This window comes from Lycium barbarum, chromosome 7 (genome assembly GCF_019175385.1).
Source record: "Lycium barbarum isolate Lr01 chromosome 7, ASM1917538v2, whole genome shotgun sequence".
NCBI classification, from domain to species: Eukaryota; Viridiplantae; Streptophyta; class Magnoliopsida; order Solanales; family Solanaceae; genus Lycium; species Lycium barbarum.
The window spans coordinates 15,840,221-15,865,266 of NC_083343.1; the positions used below are offsets into that span (position 1 = coordinate 15,840,221).

General features: G+C 36.2%; 1 pseudogene; it reads right to left on the bottom strand.

Moving 5' to 3' along the window:
* Positions 1-4,944: 4,944 nt before the first annotated feature.
* Positions 4,945-20,850, bottom strand: LOC132601325 (probable inactive purple acid phosphatase 27; annotated as a pseudogene).
* Positions 20,851-25,046: the final 4,196 nt, after the last annotated feature.

Sequence of the window (25,046 nt, forward strand, 5' to 3'; positions counted from 1 at the left end):
ATGAGATGCTGCTCGAGGTCCAAATAAAGGTTAAAAAATTAAATAAATATTCATCTTATATTGAATAAAATTGATTTTAAGTAAAAAGCTTACACGTGGCTCCATAGTCTCATGAGAAGACACCTCTGGCTCGACAGGCCCATGAGTAAGATCCTGAGTGATAGCTCTTGTGGACCCACTGGTGCCGAATCCTAAAAATTTACGAGATTATAAGTAACATATATATCTAAAATAAGTACTTTAAATAATCAAATATGCATTTTAAATATTCACCTTATATTGAATAAAATTAATTTTAATAAAAAGCTTACTTGTGGCTCGGCAGTCACATAGAAAGATACCTCTGGCTCGATAGGCCCATGAGAACATGCCTGAGTGGGTCTCTCTGGTGGACCCACTGGCATCAAATCCTAAAATATAAAAAATTATGAAATAATAAGTAATATATATATATATATATATATATATATATATATATATATATATATATATATATATATATAAAATAAGTAATTTAAATGATCAAACAAGTATTTAAAATACTAACTGGGATTAAAAAGTCATCGAAGTCAAGAATCTTGAGTCCGTCTAAATTCCTCTTAGGTCGCTCATCATCTAATGACACGCGTAATGCCGCCCAATCGAAGTCATCACGCTCTTCCATGTATGCATTCTGGCTCGGCTGATATGAAGACCTAGGTATTTCAGCAAGTAGACGTGCCGACGTAAAGGTAGGTGACTGTCCAGTTGAGCTACCACTGGCCTGGAGCGGTTGCGGATGGACTAAAACGGGAACGACCTCTGGAATGGAAGTGGCCTCATCTACCAGATGGTGTGCTCCACCACTAGGTCCTCTAGCAGCAGGCGACCTCTACGAGCACCACGTCCTCCTCCTCGCGCCGCCTGATGCTCAGTCTCTGGAACAGGAACATTTATGTGCCTAAACTCTCTTGCCTGCCGATACCATCCTTGGATATCCGTACCATCTCTGGTGCAACCCCCGCAACCCCGAGATAGGACATATGCTCTAACCCCAATATGCGTAATCGTTGTACGACTACCTGCTACATTTGTGTTCAACAGTAAAAAAAAATATTTTTAAAACGCAACAATTAATACAATTAAATAAATCTAAATACGACAAATTTACTAATTCCTCGTACTGTCCCGCGAGCGTTGTGTATCCTACATCCCTTGCGGGACATAAATCTGGGTTGTCGATCAATCGGCGTGTGATCCTGTGATACCAGTGCATATAATCCATGATGGGAGTCACATGGCCGACCACTGCTAAAGTGCTCGACCTGTCCTGCCAATGCTGGAGCTGGACACTCCCATAAAGGCTAGAAATGCATCATCAGTGGCGTCTCGATTATCTCGCTGGTAGTGTCGGCGCTCATGACGAACGTCAGGGGGTATACTCTATGTATGCCCAAACTGTCGTAAGATGCGCTCGGGCACGTGGTCCTCAACAATGTCCAGGTGTATCAGTGGACATCATGACCTCCACACAGCCTGACCTGCCCTGCAAAAGGCTGGCAACCTATCCAATATAGCAATGTATGACGTCCATATAAATAGCTACATAAAATATAAATACAAATTAGTGATCACCAAGTAGAAAAGACGTTTAATTAAATTAATAATATAAAGTTAAATAGTTTTACTGCATCGTCCGTCATGTGATCAAGCTGGTGCCGGAATGGAAGAATATTGTTGTGCATATCTACATCCCAGTCAAAACCCGCCGTCCACCTCCTCGCACAGGGCACGTCAAATTTAAGGTGATGCCTAGGTATAGGATGAAAAGACATCATCCTCTCCCATGCCTATAACTGTAAGCGATTTTAGAAAATACGATTTTTTAGTTGTCATTTCAAGAAGTTTGACTCTTTACATTAAAGGAACGCACACTTAAAATATTACATAGAGAAGAGCTAAAAATTCACACACATCACTGATATGTCCAGTAGATGCTCGGTATAAGCATCGGTAGAGGTACGCCAAAACAGCACCGCCCCAACTGTAGTCTCCCAAGTGGTCCAGATGCTCCAAGAAGGCTAAATTTCATAAGCTGAAATAGGCACTCGATGTGTTCGGTAAAAATATGCTCCCGAATATAATAAGAAAGTACAAACAGGCATGATGATCAACAATGTCTTGTTGAGTGTCATCCTCAACAGGATGCTCTGTCAGCAGATAAATGCAGAGTACGCTAATCTGCACTCGACTCTTTCTCGAGATTTGGGTCACGGCACCAAGCACGAAGTGAGTGAGCCTAGTCAAATCTGTCACCCATTTTCTACCAGGAGGGTCGTACCGAGTGTATAATGGCTCTCTATCTACCCGCAATCCAAACAGGACCTCCACATCCTGAAGTGTAATCGCGTCTTCACTAGTGCGAAGATGAAATGTATGTGTCTCCGGCCTTCACTGCTCAACCATGGCCGTAATGAGAGCCCAATCATGTTGTAACGCAACGATAGATTCCGCCTTGAAACAATATATCTAAGACGCGAGAGTGTGGGGAGCACTCGCGTAAAAGAGCCCATGCTCTCTGTAGCCTACGGGGACGAAGCCTAGTTGATATCCCCATCGCACCAGTCCATAATAACTCTGACCTATGATTGTCTTGCAAAGACAACACTGATCTATCATCGGGGCCTGGATGAACATTCAGATCCATGAAATAGTCAGGTCTGTAGATACTAAATTATTCATTATTCTTCAAATTAAAGAGAAATTCTATTAACCAATTAGTATAATATAGGGAATATGTGTTGTATTATATCTTGTGAATAATTAATTAACATGGGATAAACAATTTCACAAATAAATAAAGTAACAATGCCATAATCAACAAATAATAGGAGATTAGTATATTTATTGTAACTAGTCTCTATGTACGTGCGTTGCACGAATATTTCTTGTCGATTATTATAATATTATTTATATTCTATATATAAGCAACTTGAAAAAATAATATCTAATTATTATCTTGTATATAATATTTATTTTGAATGTATAAAAATCAAATATTTACTGCCTCGCACGATTCTGAATATTTGATTTGGTAATTTTGTTATCAATCTTTAGTAGATAGTCTTTTCCAAAAATTATTTTCACTCTCTAATCAAATATTGGAAGAAAATAATTATTTTTCAGAATAACTTTTGTCATATTAAATGTGCAGTAAATTTAATATGTGATAGTAAGGACATGGGGATTTGAATTATATGATGGAAAAGACTTTTTAGTTAATTAATTTGGGAATCGAAATTTAGCAGTAGTATTTGCTTAGAACTCTATTTTAAATATGTGATATTTTTTTATTTGACCGAAATAGCCAACACAAATATGATAAAATTAGACTAAAAGAATATATTCGTAGACCACATATGTTTCTAGAAACTTTGCATTTTATCGTTAACGTATCTATTTATGAAATTCATAATAATTCTTATTTCCGTGAACATATATATTAAAAGAAGAACTTTAACTATTCTTTTTTAAGTTTAATAGATAATCTTTTTATTTATTTATTTTGTATGTTACCTAGTTGGCATATAGAACATAATTATCTAAATATCGTGTTCTTAACCATAGCTTCAGCGAGTTCTCTCAAATTTAGGTTTAGTTGTTAATCTTTTTTTGTTTTAATATGTTACCTAGTTGACATAGAATAGAGTAGCTAACGTATATATTCATGCTTTTAAAATAATATAGATTTAACAATTCATAATCAATTAACAAATTAATAACTCATAAACAATTATCAAAATATCAATTCATAAACAATAATTAACAACTAATTAATTAATAATGGAATATTTTACAAATAATAGTACATTACAATATTAAAAAATTCATAAATAATTAACAAATTAACAATTCATAAGCATTTAACAAATTAACAATTTATAAACATTAGCAAATTAACAATTCATAAACATATAACAAATAATAAATTAGCCAAAAAAATCAAGAACAGTAGCAAAACGCTACTGCCCATCCCGATCAACAACAACAAAAAATCGAAATTCATTACGATTAAATGTTAAACATGCTTAGAATATAATGTATTTAACAAACTAATAACAAAGGTTCATAGTAGAAAACCTTAATCGAAGATTATTGTAGGGTTATTTTAATCGAGTTGTAGCCGCTTTTTTTTCAAAATTCGAGCTTAGATTCTTGCTCCTTGACTTGAATATACCCATAATCTGAACTTTCCTGACGAAAATTAATAGAAAACGACGTTATTTTAAGTGTGGTCCAACTTAAAAAGCCCTCTAATGGCGTTTTTGAATTTTTTTTTGCCGGTGGAAGGAGACCAGTGGTGGAACCTGTTGTGATTTATGTTGGTTCCTATAGCACAATATTTTACTGTGTTAAAAGGGAGAGTCAAAAACTTTTAGCACGGTAAAATACTGCGCCAAAGGTACTTTTATACCATTTTTTATGGGATATTCTAATTCACTTGGTCTTTTAATGGATCATTTTGGTTCCCCACTCTCATTTGAAGGGAAGAAACGTGCAATTTTTTCACTCGATAATGATTGGGGGAAAACATATTCTGCAAGTTTGTCTTATATCCATTTAAAACATGGGCCCATATAGAGTGGCAAGACCAGAGATGATATGGTTGTCATTTTCGGACAAAATAAATCTAGGGAAATCTATTAGATATGCCCCTCTTATTTATTTTGAAATCATGAACAACGGGTAGTTTACATCCGCTTAATAGGAGCCAATAAGACAACCAAGGAAACAAAATAAGAGACTTCAGATACTCTTTAGCCCCTTAGGTGGGCTTATCCGGTGGCACGAATCTAGATAAGTCGTGCCAGTAGGCATCAGATGCCTGATGATTAAATCTAGAAAGAACAAAAGAACTAAACGCTTAGATACATGCGTTTAATTAGCCAAAGTAGTTGGTTCAAAACCATCATGGATACAAGCTAAGACATTCTTATAGTCCCTTGATATTGTAAAAGAATCATACACCTGTCCATCTCTGCTCTTCTTGTACTCAAAAAAAAGGGAAGATTGGTTAAATGCTGTAAGTTTGACAAATCCATGGTCATGATCTTTGATCCATAGTGGTGAATTTACTCAAATGACTTCCTCCTCCACCAGCAACAATGTGAATTGTCCCGTTCACTACGCCCGAGTAGTGTGATTTCTCCTTGTTCACACATTGATTCTGTTCATACAACAATTTGATAAACAATAAAATGAATGGCTTTCAACTATTTAAGTAAAATAACAGTATCATGTCCTATATCGCTGCAAATTCTGGTTCTTTTTCTTTCAAAAGGTTGAAGGTTTGTGCAAGTTTAGTAAAAAAGTTCTCTAGTTTCAATTAAAATGCCAACAGAAAGTTAACTAGAGGTGGCTATCCAAACTCATTATTCGAAAAATCTTAATGCTAAAACTAGTAATATGAAGAAATGAATGATCCATTGCACACATGAAATACTCAAATCGTGAATACAACTACATGCATTGTAGCATCAACACATTGAAGTTGTACAAATGCCTAGAAATGCCACGAGGAGAAAAGGAGAATGATGAAATTCTAGTATATCTATTATAGACCAAAAGGAGTAGTGTATGTTTATGACAAATTACGTTAACAACAAGAAAAATGTGTGAGAGAATAAGAGTCGAATTATTAACAAGAAGGTAAATGTCTGAGATCAACAAGAGTCGAAACTAGTAGATATTGTGAAAAAGGGTTAAAATTAGGCAAATTCTACTACATGTAAAACACAAGTTTACCTAAATCAATCATGTCTACCATTTACTAGTTTGTGTAAATTAATCATAACTATATAATACTTTCATTATGTTTAGATATGTATAAAGCATAACTGGTAAATTGGGCAAACTCTTTCATAATTATGGACATGCCCGAAGAATGCCATATCAACCTTGTACTTTTGCCAGAGCTTTTGCAAGTGCTCCCTTCCCATGGGCTCTTCAAATGATCCTTCCGTTGCATACCAGGCATTAGACAAGTCACCAAGGACACGACGAGCAGCAAAAATCAACCGAGGTTGTTTATGTCTATTGGCTGACGCAAAGCATTGCTCGATGAACTTGTATTGTTAATTCAGATCCCTCTCTCCAATCGTGCTCAGTGTCTGCTGTACAGAATCGGAACATGCCATAATCTGATGTATACCTGCCAACAAGATAAACACTTCATGTGAAAATTGGCACATTCTATTAAATTAAACTGCAGTTCTCACAAGGAAAAATAAAGGAAAGCACAGAAACACGTGAACTGATATTAGACTGAGATGAGCATAAATGTAATGACATGGACAATGAGGATTCGTAGAGCCGACCATAACTTGCTTTCTTTTGAGGCATAGAAGTTGTTGCAAGTGTGATAGAAACACTGAAAAGTAACATGACAGACAAGTTTAAATGAAGGCAGCATTTTTTATCAACTTCTATTGAAGCTTCAAGGACAAGTGTAAATAAAGTGCATGCTTTTAGTAAAGAATGGAGCAAATCAAGAATATGAATTAAGAGTACTTTCAGAAACCATTTTAATTTCTAATCCACATCAAACGATGCAGTTCAAATTTTTAATGTTCAATTCTTTTCTAGTGTTCTTATCGTGATGGTGACTGTATTGAAGCATCATTTAAGTAAGGCGAAGTGATTAGCCTACTTAACGTCAGGGACTTACGCGTACCTCTAGAAAAATTTAATGATATTGACATCTAGTTATCGTGCGTTATGCACGCAAGCAGTTCTCTTAAGAATCCCCTTATACATGTGATAAACATGAAAATTGAATATAAAACTTAAAACTGTATCAGTACCCTATCGGATGCTGTTATAGACTTTCCACATATTATCATCACTTGCAAGTAAATTTGCTACAATAAAGTACATGAATTACATACCAGAACTTAGCTCTGTTTTCTGCTGGAACATAGTATAGTGTTTCGGCTTGTACACCACATTCTCCACCCAAGTCACGGCCACTGTATATTGATCCACTGTTCTCCCAAGTTCTTTCATGATTACCGCTGCAAAAAGAAAAAAAGAAAAAAAGAAGAATAAGACTATGGTTGCCAAGAAAAGAATGAAAACAGAAAACAAGAAATATGTGAAATGCAATATCAAATAATCAAAAGCAGGCTATCCATATTCATAAAGACATTCTTGATGATGAACAAACCTTGCAATCATGAAGGGTACTTTAGATGTTATTGGTTCCACCTGTGCTGTAAATTGGTCCCATTGTGAGATATAGCCGTTTGCGTTGGGGAGATGTCACGACCCATTTCGCGAGTCGTGGTGGCATCTACACTATCCCTCCGAGTAGGCGAACCACATTACTAATAACAAGTTAAATAAGCGGAAAATTAAAAAGAATAAGTTATCAAGTCTTAAATACTTATCATAACTAGAAATGTCATGACATCCCCAAAATTTGGTCAAAGGGTACAAGAGAGCTAACATAGTACGGAATAGAAGTATGAAAATACCCGAAGGCTACATATTGTCTGTTGAATACAAAAATAGAAATAAACAGAGGAGATCCTTCAGGGGCCACGGAGGACCAAGTAGCTTACCCTGAATGACTGAAATATGTCACCCTTGCGTATCCGCCACGAGGTGTAGAACTGGAACCTGGATCGTACTCTGCACTCAACAAAAGTACAGCAAGAGTAGTATCAGTACAACACTTGTACCGGTAAGCATCATAGGCCAACAATGATTAGATAACACATGAAGAAGTTGAAACCAACAAGTAGCACATAGATCAAACAGGTATGGTCACGTATCATTTACAAGTAAAGTGTGAAGGAATCATGAAATCAACCAAGACAGATATAATTCACCAAATAATAAGTCAAATATATGAGTGGATGAATGCAATGCAATACAATAGTCACCTCTCTCACTCCACTCTCGTACACACATGCTAAGGGCAGTGCCTCAAAGTCATGACCCATGGGGACCCGCGAAGTCCATGTACCACTCGTGCTCTCCGGCAGAAACCTCGGAGGCTATTAATCACTCTCAATCTCCTCTCCATCTCCGGCAAATACCTCGGAGTTTCTCAATCACTCACCTCACCAATCATCACAACAATAATATGGGAAGCATGCCATGCATGATATCAGTCTCAACAATATCACAATATAAATCAACAACTACAAGTCATATTACTGTCCACTGTTCAATTATTAATATTACCATTCCTTTCCGTGTGACGAGTGAACTAGTATGTGACAGAGATACATGATAATCACAGAAATAACAAATTTTGGCGACAAGCCCACATAACAGCTGACAAAACCCACCTAATTGAAATTCACCTCCACTTCATGCCCGAAGGCCTATCATGCTATCCCTGTCACTTTCTACAACTACATATGATTCTCTAATCAGAGTCTAACTAAAGTAGACCGTAACCCAGCTCAATGCCGAACGGGTGCCACGAACAATCAAACTAATGTCTTCCTTTTGCGTAGAGCCTCTGAACCATCAAAATCTATAGAATATGCAATCTACGTTAGAATACAAATCTAAGGATACCCATATTGCTATATTTATATTTGAAACCCAAAAACGCACCCCAAAAAGTGACCTTGGGCCCACAAGGGAAAGATTGGAATTTTATTGGAAAATAATTTCACCCATTATCTAAGGATCATATATTTTTAAAATTGGTCAATTTTATCCATAAATGGACTCTCAAATCGTTAATTCTCCTTTCTTATGACTAGGGCTCGAAACCTTTAATTACTCTAATATCTTAATTTCGGACAAAAACCTAACTTTCCACAATTCAAATACCATGAATCTGAAGGTATTCATATAATTCAATACCAAAATCTTTTTACCGTATGTATTTGAATTGAAGTGCAATCATGATAATACGTGGAAAGGAAATTCCAATAACTGTAGCCTAAGTTACAAAACTGTAACTTCAATTACGTAGCAAATTTGCAGAAACAATTTAACCATTAGTCTTATCATCATTTCCCAATGATTAGTCATCATTAGATTATCATTAGCCCACAAATAATTTTGTAAACATTATATCATCATAAATAAAGTAGTTTCCACCATTCAAGTACGTAACGGAAAAAAAACATGTAACTACCCCTAAAATCCTATCCCTTCCACACAACATTAATAATGTTCGAATGATTACCTAATGATAGCCCCATTATTACTCCTTTCATTTGCCAAATCACTCCCGTACAGCAATTCAATTGTAGCCATTTCTCTATCTCACCACTCAAATAGTAGTACTCATCATGTTCATCGATTATGAATAATCATTAAGCCTTTATTTAAGTGAAACGACCAAATGTAAAAGAGATTCCGGTTGTTTTCGCAAGGTCTTAGTCACGAAGAAACTGACTCTTCAGTTATTGCCGTCACTTTGTTGTGTCAAAAGTGTTCCTCTCCTTTTTTTTTTTTCATGCCAGAATTAATAAATTATTTGATACCCTATGCCACTAAGATATATGGGTCATGAGAAGTGGGCTAAGCCCAATAACTTATCCCTATAATTTCTACAATTTACCTATGCACTTACCTATTTGTATAAAGTTCATACCTCAATTATTTTATTTATCAACTTATACCTTATAAGTGTGAAACTCATGTCATACCCCATTTTAACCGGGTTAAAGTAGAAGTACGACATATTGGTGATTCCTATTCTTGTTTATGTTAAAGAGTCGCCACCTAATTATTTATGGTGAATTAGGACACCTAAAGTTTATTAAAGTTATTTTAAAGTTAACTCTGCTTTAAAAGTCTGCGAAACTTAAGCTTCTAGGTAAGGGTTCAATTAGTCTAAAGGGAAGGTATTAAGCATCCTTTAAGACCCATTAACAATGGTTAACCGACCGAACTTACAATTGGTTAGGCTAAGTGTAAATATAGTATTATAGAAAAAGGAACGTAGCTTTGTAAATATAGCTAAAGTTACAAATATAAGAATGTTGTTTAAAATAGGACTTGTAGAAAAATAATAATTTGCATAAAAGAATACTTCCAATGCTATTTTAAAAATACAACTTATACATGTTGTTAAGGCTTTAAACGAAAGTATAATAACGCTGTTTAAAATAATATTTGTAAAGGAGATTCAGCAAATGTGAACTTCAGATAAAAATTGTATTGTATGAATATTGCGATGTAGAAAAGCCTAGACTTATTTTTTAAATATGATGAGAAAAACATGAATTTTCTTTCTCTTTTTTATCACTTTTATTTAGCATTATTTGGCTAAGAAAAATACGTACAATTGAATGAAGCTTAAGAGAATGTTTAGAGAATATACTTAAGTTTATATATGCGTATAAGTGATGTTTTGAAATTTCTAATACAGTAAGAATGAAAACATGATCTTAATTCAAAATATGTGTTTATGGCTTCGCCCTTGAAAATGGCTTTAATATAGATAAATATTATAGGTACTATAAATAATTTAATATGAAAGAAGAAAATGAAACTAAGGAATTAATTATTGTTTCTTCCTACCCATTTTGCTAAAATCAAACCCACTAATTCCGCTAAGGTTCACCTAATCTAAGCAAATAAAAACAAGTGTTAGTCATATAGTACAAATTAAATCCATGAAGTAAAATAAAATAGAGGGATGAAATGATTTAAATGGGTTCAGCCCATTTAGGACTGCTGTTGTTCACTGCTACTGTTATGGGCCTCGGCCCAACAGATTTTAGTATGTCGCTGCGGATGGCTGACGGGGCTGACTCGAGAGAAGTTATGTTGGGCTTTTAGCCCAATACCGAATGCGGAAGAAGGCGAGTCCCCTCGGACTCGTATGCGATGTTCATGGATAAGAACAAAAAGAAAAGGATTAGCATATAATCAGCGAATGAGATTAAACATGTAAAATTTAAACTCAACAAACCAGTAGATTATACTGGTCATATATAATATATATATATATATATATATATATATATATATATATATATATATATATATATATATATATATAATCACATGGTACATTTGCGACGGACAGCCATATAAGATATAAGAAGGGTACAGAATAAGCCAAGGGAGTGATATGATAGTAGTAGGGCCTAATTTAAACAAAGGCAGCTTATCAATCAACCAAATAAGGAATGATATACCCTATATAATCAGATATACCAACTTACATACTCGAGTGTGTGCGGGACTGAATATGACTTGTATATGCAAACAAAGAAGAGTAATATGAGAAGCGGCACAATGTAACAATAAACAGTGTAGCAACCACCAACAGCAATCTCGTCTCAAAATTTGCACTAAAACAAAGAATCAGTCCAGCTGATTATAGCAAACACTGGCTGCAAACTTGCAGCAGCCAACTTAATCCAAAAGCAACACTAATCTAGAGGCAGTGTTTTCGGCCTCGAAATGCAACAATAACGCAGCTTAGAATGAAACTGAGATTTAACTCAAATCGTTGTAGGAATTCAGTTCAAAAAAGACAGTAGTTCATGGCCCCAAAAGTACAAAAAACAGAGTGGCTAAAATCACAACAGTTCGTGACCCTAAGTGAAGCAGAAAATGACTGAAATGTAATATTTCATGACCCAAAGTAAGGCAGTAAAATGGCTGAAACGCACCAACGATTCCAGCCCAAAACAGGCTTTAGTAGATCACAACAGTTAGAGTTGAACACAGATAGAAGACAAACTTTTAAATGGTATCTCTTAATAACACCAATAGTACACAGCTGATATAATTTGCCAACTTCTCGGGCTCTGGTACATATTGTGCATCAGCTTACTAGACCCAAAAGGAAATTCTATGCTTAGATGTTTATACCAGCTTGAAAAACTCAATATACTTAGACCTCGTAATTGCTATGTGTTAAACTAGTTCGATTAAAATAAGATCTGGATGAATATGCAACTGATCCAGCCCCCTCTTCATCTGACTGTTTCAACATGCCGAAACTGGGAGAAAATTTTCCAGTTATACTTTGGTTCTTAAATTAACAAGATGACTCTGAAAATTCGCAAGTTGCATTTCTAATAGTACACACAAGCATACAACAATAATGATTTTTTACCTTTCTTTAAACTGTTGTGCAATATGCCATTACTTCCCTTTTAGTAGCACATGAGAAGTTAAGTGGAAAAAAGAGGAAGACTACTTAAACTAAAAGCTCCTTAATTATCAGATGAGCACTTCTACCGGATCTTAACAGATTTGAACCATCTCAAAACCAAACAAGATGAAACAGATGTCTGAGACTAACTCTCTTTTCACATATCCTCTTATTAGGAAATTCTTTAGAGTTTACTGAACTGAAACCAGACAACATTTAGGCTGCCTCATTCCCATAAAGTTTATACATCAATCCCCAGTTTAACAGACACGAACAGAAGCAAACAAACATACATGTAATGAAGCAAGCATACATAATCACATCTAGATCATACAGCACATGACTGACAGACTACGTCAACAGGTGACTTCAAACACAATTATAAGATTCAACAGGGCACTAGCGCGAATTTACGGATACTAACTGCATTTAAATCTTGCTATGAATATTACACTAATCAGCTTGTCCAACTAAAATGACATAGAGAACATGCATAACCACAAAAATGAACTAAACTACTAAATAAATTACAAATAGTTAAAACAGAACCTAATGCCAAGAGACTTACTGACTTTAGTGTATACAACCTAAATGGAAAAGAATCCTTATTCTAAGGATATCTACAATATGAAGAAGCACTTCGCGAACTAAAGACCTTCTAACGCATAAACACAAAACCATTAATACACCTTGAGATCTGAACAAAATGGCGAGAGAAAAAAAAGATAGCACAGACTTTAAACACCAAAATCCCCTTAAACGAAAACCAGCAGATGACTAAACTAATTTAAACAGATCCAAACAAACGTGACTATGTCAAATTTGAAATCAAACACCATCATCATAATCATCCACACTCGAACATCTAAACACTAATAATGAAATTAAACTAAACTAAGATTAAGACATAAATAAATAGATTCTGTCAACTCCTAAACTGGAAACTAAGCCAAAATGAGACATGAACCTTTAAATATTTTAACTACTAAACCGAAACTAAATTAACTAGAAAACAGGAACGTACATAATGCTGCTAGGCTACTGAGCCGAATTTAACCAACTGAGGCAACAAAGCATGTATGAACACATAAACACTCGATAATTATTAGACTGACATTAAACTAATTGAAGAAGGATTGTTTACCTTCTTCGAGTGCAGTGAACAGAGGTCGTCGGGGTCTCGAAATCTAAACTCGAACGCGAACGACACTCGAATTCTTTTTGAATTCTAAACTCAACAAATCCGCAGAAGAAAGTTTTAAAGCCAAAGAAATCAAATTGAATTTTGTTGGAAACCCTTTGTCGCGGCTAAAGTTCACCGGAAAAGGAAAAATCAAGCGTAGAAGATAGTTGGGTCTCCCAAACACTGAATAATTCATTCTTTCTAAGAAATATGATGAGTCCTTGTTGTTCAAAGTGTAAGATTTTGTTTTGTGGGGAGATTTTTTTGGATTTCAAATCTTGGGATTTTTCGGTCCGTTTCTTGATCTCTTTTTCCGTTCCCCCCCCCCCCCCCCACTTTGTTCTCGATTCCCCTTTTTTATGGGAAAAATGGAGGGGCGTAGTGGAGCGGAGGAAGAGGAGCGTAGGGTCGTCGGTGTTGAGTGGGGAGGAGCGTGGTGTGGGGTAAGGAGGAGCGGGAGAGAGAGAGGGGAGAAGAACGTAGGAGAGAGAAGGGTTAGGGGTGTGCGGCAGTGATGAAGAGAAAAAGGGATTAGGGTTAAAGTGAAGAGAATAAGTGAAGGGGAAATGGGTTGGGCCGGTCGGGTAAGCGGGTCCAGGGAATTAATTGGGCTAGACTGAATTGAAATGGTAGTGGGCTGATCTGTTAGGATATGGGCTGGTCTAATTAATTAAAGTGTGGGCTGGTTGGGTATTGTGGATAATGGACTGGTCTGATGAAATTAAAACATGGGTTGGGCCATTTATTTGGCATATTGTGCTTTGTTGTTTGGGCCAGCAATTGGATGAAAATATGGATCCTTCTTCCTTTATTTAAATTATTTTTGGGCTTCTAATTTAATAACTGCCACAATATATACTATGTAAAGACAATTAATAATTAATATGTAGAAAAATAAAGATTTTGCAAAGTGTTGTCTTGTAATTAATTTAACGATTCCAAACCCGAAAATGAAACGATGACGAACACTTAAAATTTGTGATAAAGTAATGCTCGTAATGTTGAAAATAAAAGTAGCGAAAATAATAGTAGTGAAATAAAAATAGAATAGTGAAAATAAAGTATTTAGCTCGGCAGTAAATTTAGAAGCCCGAGTAAATAAAAATTAAATAAAGGAGAGACAAAATTGGGTGTCAACAACTCATATTCATGTAACTAGCTATTCACACACATTAAATAAATATATTTCAAGAATTACCCATCAATTAAATCGCCGTGCCACCCACTTTATAGGTCAAAAATACCTTTTAAAAATACGAAAGTGTATTTTAGCGAAATGAGACAAAAAATGATAAACGACCAAATGGGTAGTTACAGGAGATCTCGAAAACTATGTCAATGTTATCAAAGTCCTCAATAAGAGTGTCAGTTGTCATAATCGAGCCAGGCTTATAATTAGCATATTCATTTGAACCATCGCCGCTCTTGCTGGAAGAACAAACAGTATTCAAATATCAATATATTTCTCACAGTAACCAAACTTTTCGAATTTTGGACGGTACATTAATTTAACGCACGATTTATGCACACGTCTCATCCTCCCATAACATAAACATGGTATGGCTATATGTCTTTTTTTTTTTTTTTAACTTTCCATTACTGGAAACTCATGTTAATGAATTTTTATGCCTCATGTTTGCTGTTTATATATGGGAAAACGGCAATGTTCAAGGTTTAGACATTAAAGCAAGAGAAAATTATTTGTATTGTGGGAGAAGAACAGAAAACATGAGTTGATTACCTTCCCCATGTCTCCAAATATCACAACGCATTGTATTGACTCTTGTGCTGGAAATGGATGAGATTTAAATGAATATTGCTTGCTCCAAACAATCGAACCATTTCTTAACAAATGCCCCAACTTGTATGTGTGCCTGAAATTTCAAAAACAAAAGTTCAAGAAGGGGTGGTGTACATGTCAATGATGAACTTGCTGCAAGAAAATGGACAACAAGAAAAACTTACACCACATTTGGCCACAGATCCTTCAAGAAACTTGTATGTATGAATCCAGGATCACGCCAGCCCACAGTTCTAGCAGGCGGTCCTACAAACGCGTTCATAACATTATTCAGTATATAAATGAAAAATTGAATCCATAATTCTTTTAAAACTGTTGGGCTTTCTCCTCTTGTGGGATCTTTTTTCGTTTTATTGAATCCTGGGAGATACGATTACACCGACAAAATATCCTTAAGGACAATGTCCTAGACGCTTCAAGCTTTAATAGTATCCCTAGTTGCGGCCCCCACCCAAAAAGAGCATTGCATGCATGCAAATGACAGTGGCATGAAATTGTTATCACAGATCAACATAGTTATTGAATAGAAGTGCACATACCACACATGCTGTTCCAGTGAAATGTCAGTGTCCCTGCCGGGGAGCGTTGTTGAGCATGGCCCTTCCAACCCCATTCGACGAATGGAACAGCCTCATCGATGTTGTAGCTACTTGTCCAAGTAACAGTCATCTAGGAGGAAGCTATAAGTTAATCGCATGATTTGATACAACCACTAGATGGGATTCTTAACAATTTAACATGCTCCCCAATTTAAGGAATTCATGGATCAATGTTGATACTGAATCCCATGTAACATAGGTGAATAAAGAGCAAAAAGAAAGTGTCTTAAGGAAATTAAGATATGCTGAAAAAGATCATAGATGCATAACAAGAGAAAAACTTACAATATCCCATGACTTCCCAAGAGCAAGACGCGGAAAAAGAGGCTCTTTCGGATAGGAAAACGCGATGTATTTTGAGACGGATATCAACTTAGGCTGTAGCATGCATGAATCTATTAGTCCATATCCAAGTCTCTTCAAAGTTCATTTTAAAACATAAGCAAAACAGAAACCATAATGATCAACGGCATGAAGTAAAATATCCTACAATGCTCAAGTACTTGCACGGTTGCACCAACTTGGAGAAGCTGAAGTAATTTATTTAGACAATTACAGTTTAAATCATTGCAATGATCAATTTTTATAGCCTGATTCTTGAAAGCCTGAAGTGTTTATTCTTTTTAGATAAAATGCTTATTTTAGAGAGTTGAGGTATTAGACCAAACTTTTATGAAGAAAAAAATGCTTTTGAGGAGCAAAAATTGTTTTCCAAAAGCAGAAAAAAATAGCTTTTCCCAAAACCACTTTTGGAACCTTGGACCAACACAAATGGTTGCTCTAATATTGGCAAAAGTATTTTTCAAATTGACTAGCTAGCCAAACACAAATTGCTACACTTTAAAAGTACTTTTTCGAAAATCACTTATGACTAAAAAATATTTCCACAATAACCAGATTATGGAAGCTTAGCCAAAAAGGCTATTAGTCATTCTCTAGATCAAGTTACTTCTAACTAACAGACCTGGTCTTTAAAAGTTAATACATAAAAGCTTCAAGTAAAATCAATCTGATTTCCAACACATTAGCACAACTTGATTCCAAGAAGGACAGAGTATAGTGAAGAAAGAGTACTCTATTGAAAATATTTGGGATTTTCTCTAGCATTTGGGATTTTAAAAAAAAAAAAACAGAAATGAGAGTACATAATTATTGTTTTTTATAACCATAGTGTCCGGACCAGCTTGCGGGAACCTCGATTAATTTCACAGGATACCACGAAGGCACCGCCTAGTGTTTTTTGTCAAGGTTGGGAATTGAAGCCGAGAACTCATGGTTGTCAACCATTGACGACTAGGATACCCCTTGGTAACATTAACACGTAATGGGAAACTAACGTAAAAATACACTTCTCCCAACTAGTTTACTGCCGAAGTATACACTATCTATACACTTTGGTTGTATATGTTGTGTATTGTTGTGTATATTATATGTATATTTAGTATAAACTATACACTAAACTAGATGATCGAATGGTATTTGGCTGTAATTTTCGCACACATAATTCATAAATCAAATGCCAACACGCAATAATAGAACCATATTCAGTAACAAATAAAATATAAAAGTGTATACGAGAAATACTCTTGGGAAGCATCATAATTTGCAGAATATGGAAATATATACTTACAGTAACTAAACCACTAGAGAAGAAGGCAAATGAGAAATCACCACGCTGGTTAATTAGCCTGAATTTTAGTGATGTTTCCCAGTCACTGTGTACTTATCATTACTGTAATTTGCAAATTTGAACTGTAAAACGAACAAAAATAGAATAAACTATAGACATGCATACAGACAAATACCTTTTTTCTTTTCTTTTCTTTTTCTTTTTAAGGCTAAAACAGATTATAGTTAATGTTAAAAAACACACTTAAACATTTCAGTCTTTCACGAGTTTCATACTTCTAACTATCCATTATTTCATTTACCTACCTAATTATCGCTCAATTTGTAATGAAACACACCTCGATGCTAAGTTAACCAAATATTTAAAATCAATCGACAACAACCGCATGAAGGCAACTCAACGTCGAGGTGTGTTTTAACAACAAAGGGTGATAATTTAGGTAGGTAAATGGAACAATTCGTTAAGTATGAAACTCAAGAAAAAGTGACAATTTACATGTGTTTTTGACCATTAACTCAAAACGAACGCCAAAAGAAGTGTTATACAAATTGGAAGAGATAAGTATATATCCCTTTGTCCCAAAAGATTTTCTTAGTTTGACTTGACTGAGAGTTTAAAAAATAAAGGAAGATTTTTGAGATATGTAGTCCAAAATAAGCCTTAAATATTTGTGTATCTTTAGACCATCTCAATTGTTTCTAAATATAGAAATGTGCTAATCTTTTTGGATGAATTAATAAGAAAAGTAAGACATTTTTTTTGGGACGGAAGGAATACATAGAGTATACAATTTCAACATGTGTATTTTATTTACTCCAAGATAAGTTTTTGGCAAACAAAAAGAATTTACATTAATTTAAGACTCTTTGAAAGTCCATCAATATATGGAATTTTGAAGTTGTTAGATATACCTTCAAGGGGGCAGTACAGATAAATGGAGCTTCATATTTCGTTCTTTAATTGTTTCTGGAGGACAAATGGATTTGCTGCAAGAACCATTAACTTTTATTTAGATTAACCACAAAAGAACCAAAAAAAAAATGTGGATAACAGAAAAATGATGGCTAATTTAAGCTCTCATTGTGTTGTTGTTGGGATTGTGACGGAATTCTTTCAAGATTTTACAAATTCAAACGAAATTCAAGTTCAATAAGTTTAATTTTCCTAAAGGAACACAGTATGGAAAAGAACAAAAGTAAATTATTAGGTACAATCTGATTAGATGTGTTAAAAATAATAATATATATATGGTGTCTATTATAACACATATTCAAACAGAGGCAATTTCCTTAATAGACACTCCAACCATCATCTTCTAATTTAAAATTTGAAATTTGCTTCCTCTTTTACTTTCAATTGAGATAATGGTCAGATTAAAACACATTTCAGTTATCACTTTTAAGCGAATTTCACACCGAACTATTAGCCATTCTTTTTTTCTACTTCAATTATCACCATGTATATATTAAGACACAGCTCGAGTTTAGGTAGGTGTGTTTTAATGGATACCTAAACTCGAGATGTGTTTTAATATATAAATGGTGATAGCTTAGATAGGAAAAAGAAACAACTAATAGTTGGGATATGCTAAGATACATTTTCCGACAACCAATGCCCATAGGAAAAGTAGCTAAGTGGAAAATGCTGCTGAGCGAATTCGACATCGTGTACGCGGCGCAAAAGGCATTCAAAGGACTGGCCCTAGCAGACCTCTGGGCAGAAAATCCCGTGGATGATGAACTGGAACCAGTACAGACTTTTTCCCGAACGAGGAGGTGATGGCCATGGAAGGAGAGGTGGTAGAACCATATTCGGGCTGGAGACTGTTCTTCGATGGAGAAGTCAATTACAAAGGATCAGGCATCGGGGCAGTGTTTGTATCGGAAACAGGTCAACACTGTCCGATGGCCGCAAAGCTTAACTTTAGGCGTACCAACAATATGGCGAAATACGAAGCATGTATCCTTGGCCTCAGGATGGCGCTAGATATAAACATACAGGAATTATTGGTAATCGGAGACTCCAATCAGTTCATCAATCAGGTAAAAGGAAATTGAGCGACCAAAAAATGATAAAATACTCCCATATGTGAATCTGGCACAAATATTGTGTGGAAGATTTACGAGTATTGACTTCAAACATACTCCAAAGGCCCAAAACGAGTTCGCAGATGCGTTGGCCACAATAGCGTCTATGATCCAACATCCCAAGAGCGCCCACATTGATCCGTTAGAGATCACACTGAAGGAAGAGCAGGCTCACTACGTCTATATAGAGGCTGAGCTAGATGACCAACCATGATACGTCGACATCAAGACCTATCTGGAAAAAAAAAAGAGTATCCCTCAGAAAGTACGGCTAATCAAAAGAAAACCATCAGGAGATTGGCCAACGGTTTCTTCTTGAACAAGGAAGTGCTATACAAAAGGACCCCTGATCTCGGCTTGCTCAGATGCATAGACGCTGAAGAAGCCACAAAATTGCTAAAAAAAAGTGCACGCAGGAACATGCGGACCCCACATAAACGGATTCGTCATCACTAAGAAAAGCCTTAGGACAGGATGTTACTAGATGACCATAGAACACGACTCCTGTAAATTCGTGCAAAAGTGACACCAGTGTCAGATGCATAGGGATTTGATCAAGGTTCCACCCACAGAATTACATGCAATGTGCTCCCCTTAGACTTTCGTGGCATAGAGAATAGACGTCATAGAACCCATTGAACCTCCAGCCTCCAAGGGATATCACTTCATCTTAGTCGCCATAGACTACTTCACCTAATGGGTAGAGGCAACTTCCCACAAATCACTGACCAAGAAAGTCGTGGCTGACTTCGTCAAGAACAATCTGATATGTCATTTCGATGTGCCGAAATCCATCATCACGGACAATTGTGCCAATCTGAATAGCCATTTGATAAAGGACATCAGTGAACAATTCAAAATCACTCGCAGGAACTCTACCGCCTACCAGCAGCAGATGAGAGCCATAGAAGCTGCCAACAAGAACATCAAAAGGATTTTGAGGAAGATGGTCGACAACTACAAGAATTGGCACGAGCAGCTGCCTTATGCTCTATTGGGATACAAAACAATGACTAGAACTTTGATCAGGGAAATCCCATACCTCCTCCTTTACAGTACAGAAGCGATCATATCCGCAGAAGTTGAAATACCTTCACCCAGGATCATCCAAGAGGCACAACTGAAAGATGCAGAACGGGTCAAGAATCATTATGAACAATTGTCCATGATAGACAAAAAGAGAATGGTGGTGGTATGCCACAGACAGCTATACAAATAAAGAATGTCTAGAGCCTTCAACAAATGGGTCAGAACACGACTTTTGTAGATCGGATAACTCGTGCTCAAGCGACTCTTCCCTCCAAGAGGAATATAAAGGAAAATTCGCGCCGAACTGGCAAGGATCATACATGGTCAGGAAAGTACTCTCAGGAGGAGCTGTAGTCTTTGCCGAGATGGACAAGCAAGAGTGGCCCAAGTCCATCAATGCAGATGCCCTCAAGAGATACTACATTTAGGATCTTATTTGCTTGTACTCGCATTTTTGTTTTTCTTTGTAATTGTACCTTCTGCTTGTAATCACAGTAGAATAGGAGAAAAACAAACCATCTGTGTAATGAATTACGCAATGACTTGAATTCCCCACGATAAGATACGTAGGCAGTCCATACTGGACCCGGTCACTTTATTAGTAAAATCAAAACTCAATTAATATATTCCGAACAATGTTTGACCTGAATTCCTGCTGCGACAAGATACATAGGCGCTTTCGAGCTCGGTCGCCATAAAAAGAAAAACTGAAAACCCCCTAAGAAACCTCAGAGGCAATAAAGCGTAAAAAGTCAACAAAATCAAGCTTGCAAGAGCCAGTATAAGAACAAGACAGTACGAACCCTACACTGGGGCAGAATATTTTAGGGAACCTAAAAAATTCCTATCAGAAACAGTCAACAAAGAAAGGGACAAAGTAAAACCGTACACTGGGGCAAAATTTTTTAAGGTAACTCAAAAATTCCCGCTTAGCAAGACAATACAAGGGACACCCGAAGCGAGTCCTGAAATCGAAGCAGAATTTTTGAGAAAGATCTTAAAATTCTAAAATAGCAATTAGGCTACCGAGAAACACCAAAAGACCTCGTTCGAAGAAAACACACGTCATGACGCATAAAACGAAACAAACATTTGCCTTTTAAAATTATGAATTTTACTCTGAATTTTCAAAATATATAGCATAATTACGTCCCAGAAATATCTCTCCAAATACCCGACCCAAGGGGGTCCGGAGGAATATCAGAAGGAGACACCAGGCGAGAAGACAACAAAGCTAATTGGCTTCTTAGGAAACTCAATATTTTTTTTTGTGAATGCAGGTTTTTCCTTCTACAGGATAGCAGATACACCACCAACTAGCTTACTCACAACAAAAGTGAAAGGCAAGAGCCTAACGGAGGAGAGAGATCAAAAGGATCACCGCAGAAATGTGTAATGAAGATGCATCTGACCAAAAGGGTCACATAAAGAGTGAATAACAAAGATGTATCAAACCAAGAGGGCCACAATCGGTAAGCATAAAGGTACATGCGACCCAAAGAGTCATGGCAAGCACAAAAAAGGTATATCTGACCATAAGGGCAACAACTAATACAACGGGCAAAACAAAGATCATCCAGCCATAAAGGGCATAATTGTCATTTGCATCCCACAAGGGCCATTCATTTATTTCGCCAAGAGGGTCATTCATACAAACAGCCGAGAGGGCCATTCATACAAACAACCAAGAAGGTCATTCATACAAACAACCAAGAGGGCCATTCATCTAAATTTCCACAAGAATATCTGCATATTTTCAAAATCCAAGAAAAAGGCACACAACAACCCAAAAGGAGTCAGTCGCTGAACCAGATACAGATAAATTAAAGAGCGAACATGGAACTTTTTCTTACGCAGCCAGTCAAGATAGGGTCCCATGAGAGTCAAGCTCTTCGGCCCGGATTTAGAAGCCATCCAATCTCAGACTCAGCCACAATTTGTCTTGCTTTGTCCTTTTTCATTGAAAATCGCAAGCGGTCAGATACATATCGGGAAGTCTGAAGATGTTCGCATATAAGGGATACACTCTTCTCCAGCGAGTCGAACTACATGTGACCTAATTCCAAGAACTAGGGATATGTAGGAAAACTCAAGCCCCGAGAGTTGGTCACATTCTAAGAATCCAAACCTAATCACAATATTGGGATCCCCAGAGAGTTTCTCCCAAATAACTTGAAGGGATTTAGTTGAGTCGAACTACAAGCAGCCTGAATTTCTCATATGACATGAGATATATAGGAAATCGAGAAACCAAGGTCTAGCCATATATGTGAAAATTGCATAGAGACAAAGGGTACAAGGAATCGGGTCAGTCAAAAATTAAGGTTTGTCAAATTTCGTTGCTCAGGGATACTCCTGCCATCCCCGAACACCGAAGGGGAATTTGTTGACACCTAATTTTTGACCTCCCATAAAATATTTTAATCACTTAGTGATATGCTCAAATTAAACCTATTAATGATGTAAAGTGGACGTTGTCAAATATAGTAACTCAACAAGGTTGGGGTCGAATCCCACAGGGAATATGGAGAGAAAAGAGTACTAATCATATGCGATACCAGTCTTTAAATGCTTTAATCCTATTCCGGATAGTTTGAATTGATTGTTGAATAATGTAATTGAATACTGTGACTTAAAATGTAATTAATGTGAGAGAGAGACTAAGGTTGTGTTCCCCAATTTGATTAGATATTATGCTTCAGGTTTCAATGTGATATACTTCTAATAGTTGTTCTATGAATATGCACTTGGTCTCTTAAGAACTTTTTAATGTTTCCCAACAGTTAAGTCGTATTTCCTATTTATGATTCTTCCGAATATAAAAGAGTTACAATCGAAGAGCGACCAATGATGCCAATTTAGACTTATTCTTATTCCTAAGTTAGTCTATTAAACGAGGGTTAACGCCTCGAGTTATTGTCATTCAATCTTACCAATACTAACTTTCTTTCCCAAGAACAGTTAATATAATGGCTTAGATAATACTTGCAATCATCATCCAACACTAAAGTATAAAAACTGAATGAATACCAACAACCATTATACATATATCAATAATAGAAACCCATTCACATAATATCCATCATGGGTTCCACAACCTCAGCTTTAAAATTAGCTACACATGATTTTGGATAACAAAGAAAACTTACAAGTAAATATAATGAACTTACAATGCAATTACAAGATGGAATGAGAGTGAAGTTGTTGTCTTAAATGCTTCAACCACTTCTAAGATTAAGGACCTAGGGTTTGTGCCTCCAAAACAAAATCTGAATGTTGAATTAAAACCCTACATTAAGTATTTATAGAGCCAAAAATTGCGCCAAGTTTCTGGACAAAAATGCCCTTACGCCGCATTGTTACGGACCGTAACTCAGGTTACGGTCCGTCCTTCAGTTCGTCATTTGTCAGCTTGATGTTACGGTCACCATGCGACGGACAGTAACTTGTGTTACGGTTCGTCCTTCTGAGGCGTATCTTGTGATTTTACTTGGCAACTCTCTGGAAATTTGGCTGATGTTACGGTGATATGTTACGGACTGTAAGATGAGTTACGGACCGTAACACTACACCGTAACACTGATGGTTCCATTGAAAACTCTCTGGAATTTTATCTGAAGTTACGGTGATATGTTACGGACCGTAACACTACACCGTAACTCTGATGGTTTCAATGAAAACTCTCTGGAAATTTAGGCCCTGTTACGGTTCAATGGTACGAGCCATAACATGAGTTACGGATCCCATTACGGTCCGTAACATGAGTTATGGACCGTCGTTTAGCTCCAATATGTCCGTTTTTCAGAATTTCATCTCATTTCCGATCCTTAGTTCATCAACCCTATAAAACACAAAAATAACATAAGAAACAATGTAAAATGCTTAAAATCAAGCAACATTTCTAGTTACAAAGGCATAAAATGTGCCGAAATTCACGGCACATCAACGCCCCCAACTTAAGCTTTTGCTTGTCCTCAAGCAACTACAATAAGACTCACTACTAACACACGGCATCTTAGCAAAATAAGAATAACTACGGTGGTTTTGGCATGTGTTTCTAGCACTGACTCTTCAATCCAATAAAAATATTAAGGCTTTTATCCATCTCGTATTTGTGTCACAAGACGCACATTTCAGAAAAAATTGCACTCACTATGCAACCTCAATTAATGACACAATCATAGTACGGGGGTCTCTATGCACATGAATTTCAACTTCCGGAAAGCCAGTTACTTTGAAACTTACAATCCTTATGCCCTCACATAGACCAAAGAATGTCCCAACACATATTTACAACATAAATGGGACAGAATACTAAAAAGACAAAAGAACACTCACACTCATAAAGAAATTTGCATATCATGTGTGCACATACCATACGCTTGCCTTTATTTTCCATGCCTTGAACTTTGAACAATTTGATTGTGATCACATTAGGACTTTTTGGGCTTGTAACATTGGCTTACGGACGGGTATGTGAATATTTGGATATTGGTGACTCACCCTCCTCGACACTTCTTTTTGACTTCATTCACCATTCTTCCTATTATTTCCAACCCTCCATCTTCAGCGTGAATTTATTTAGAACTT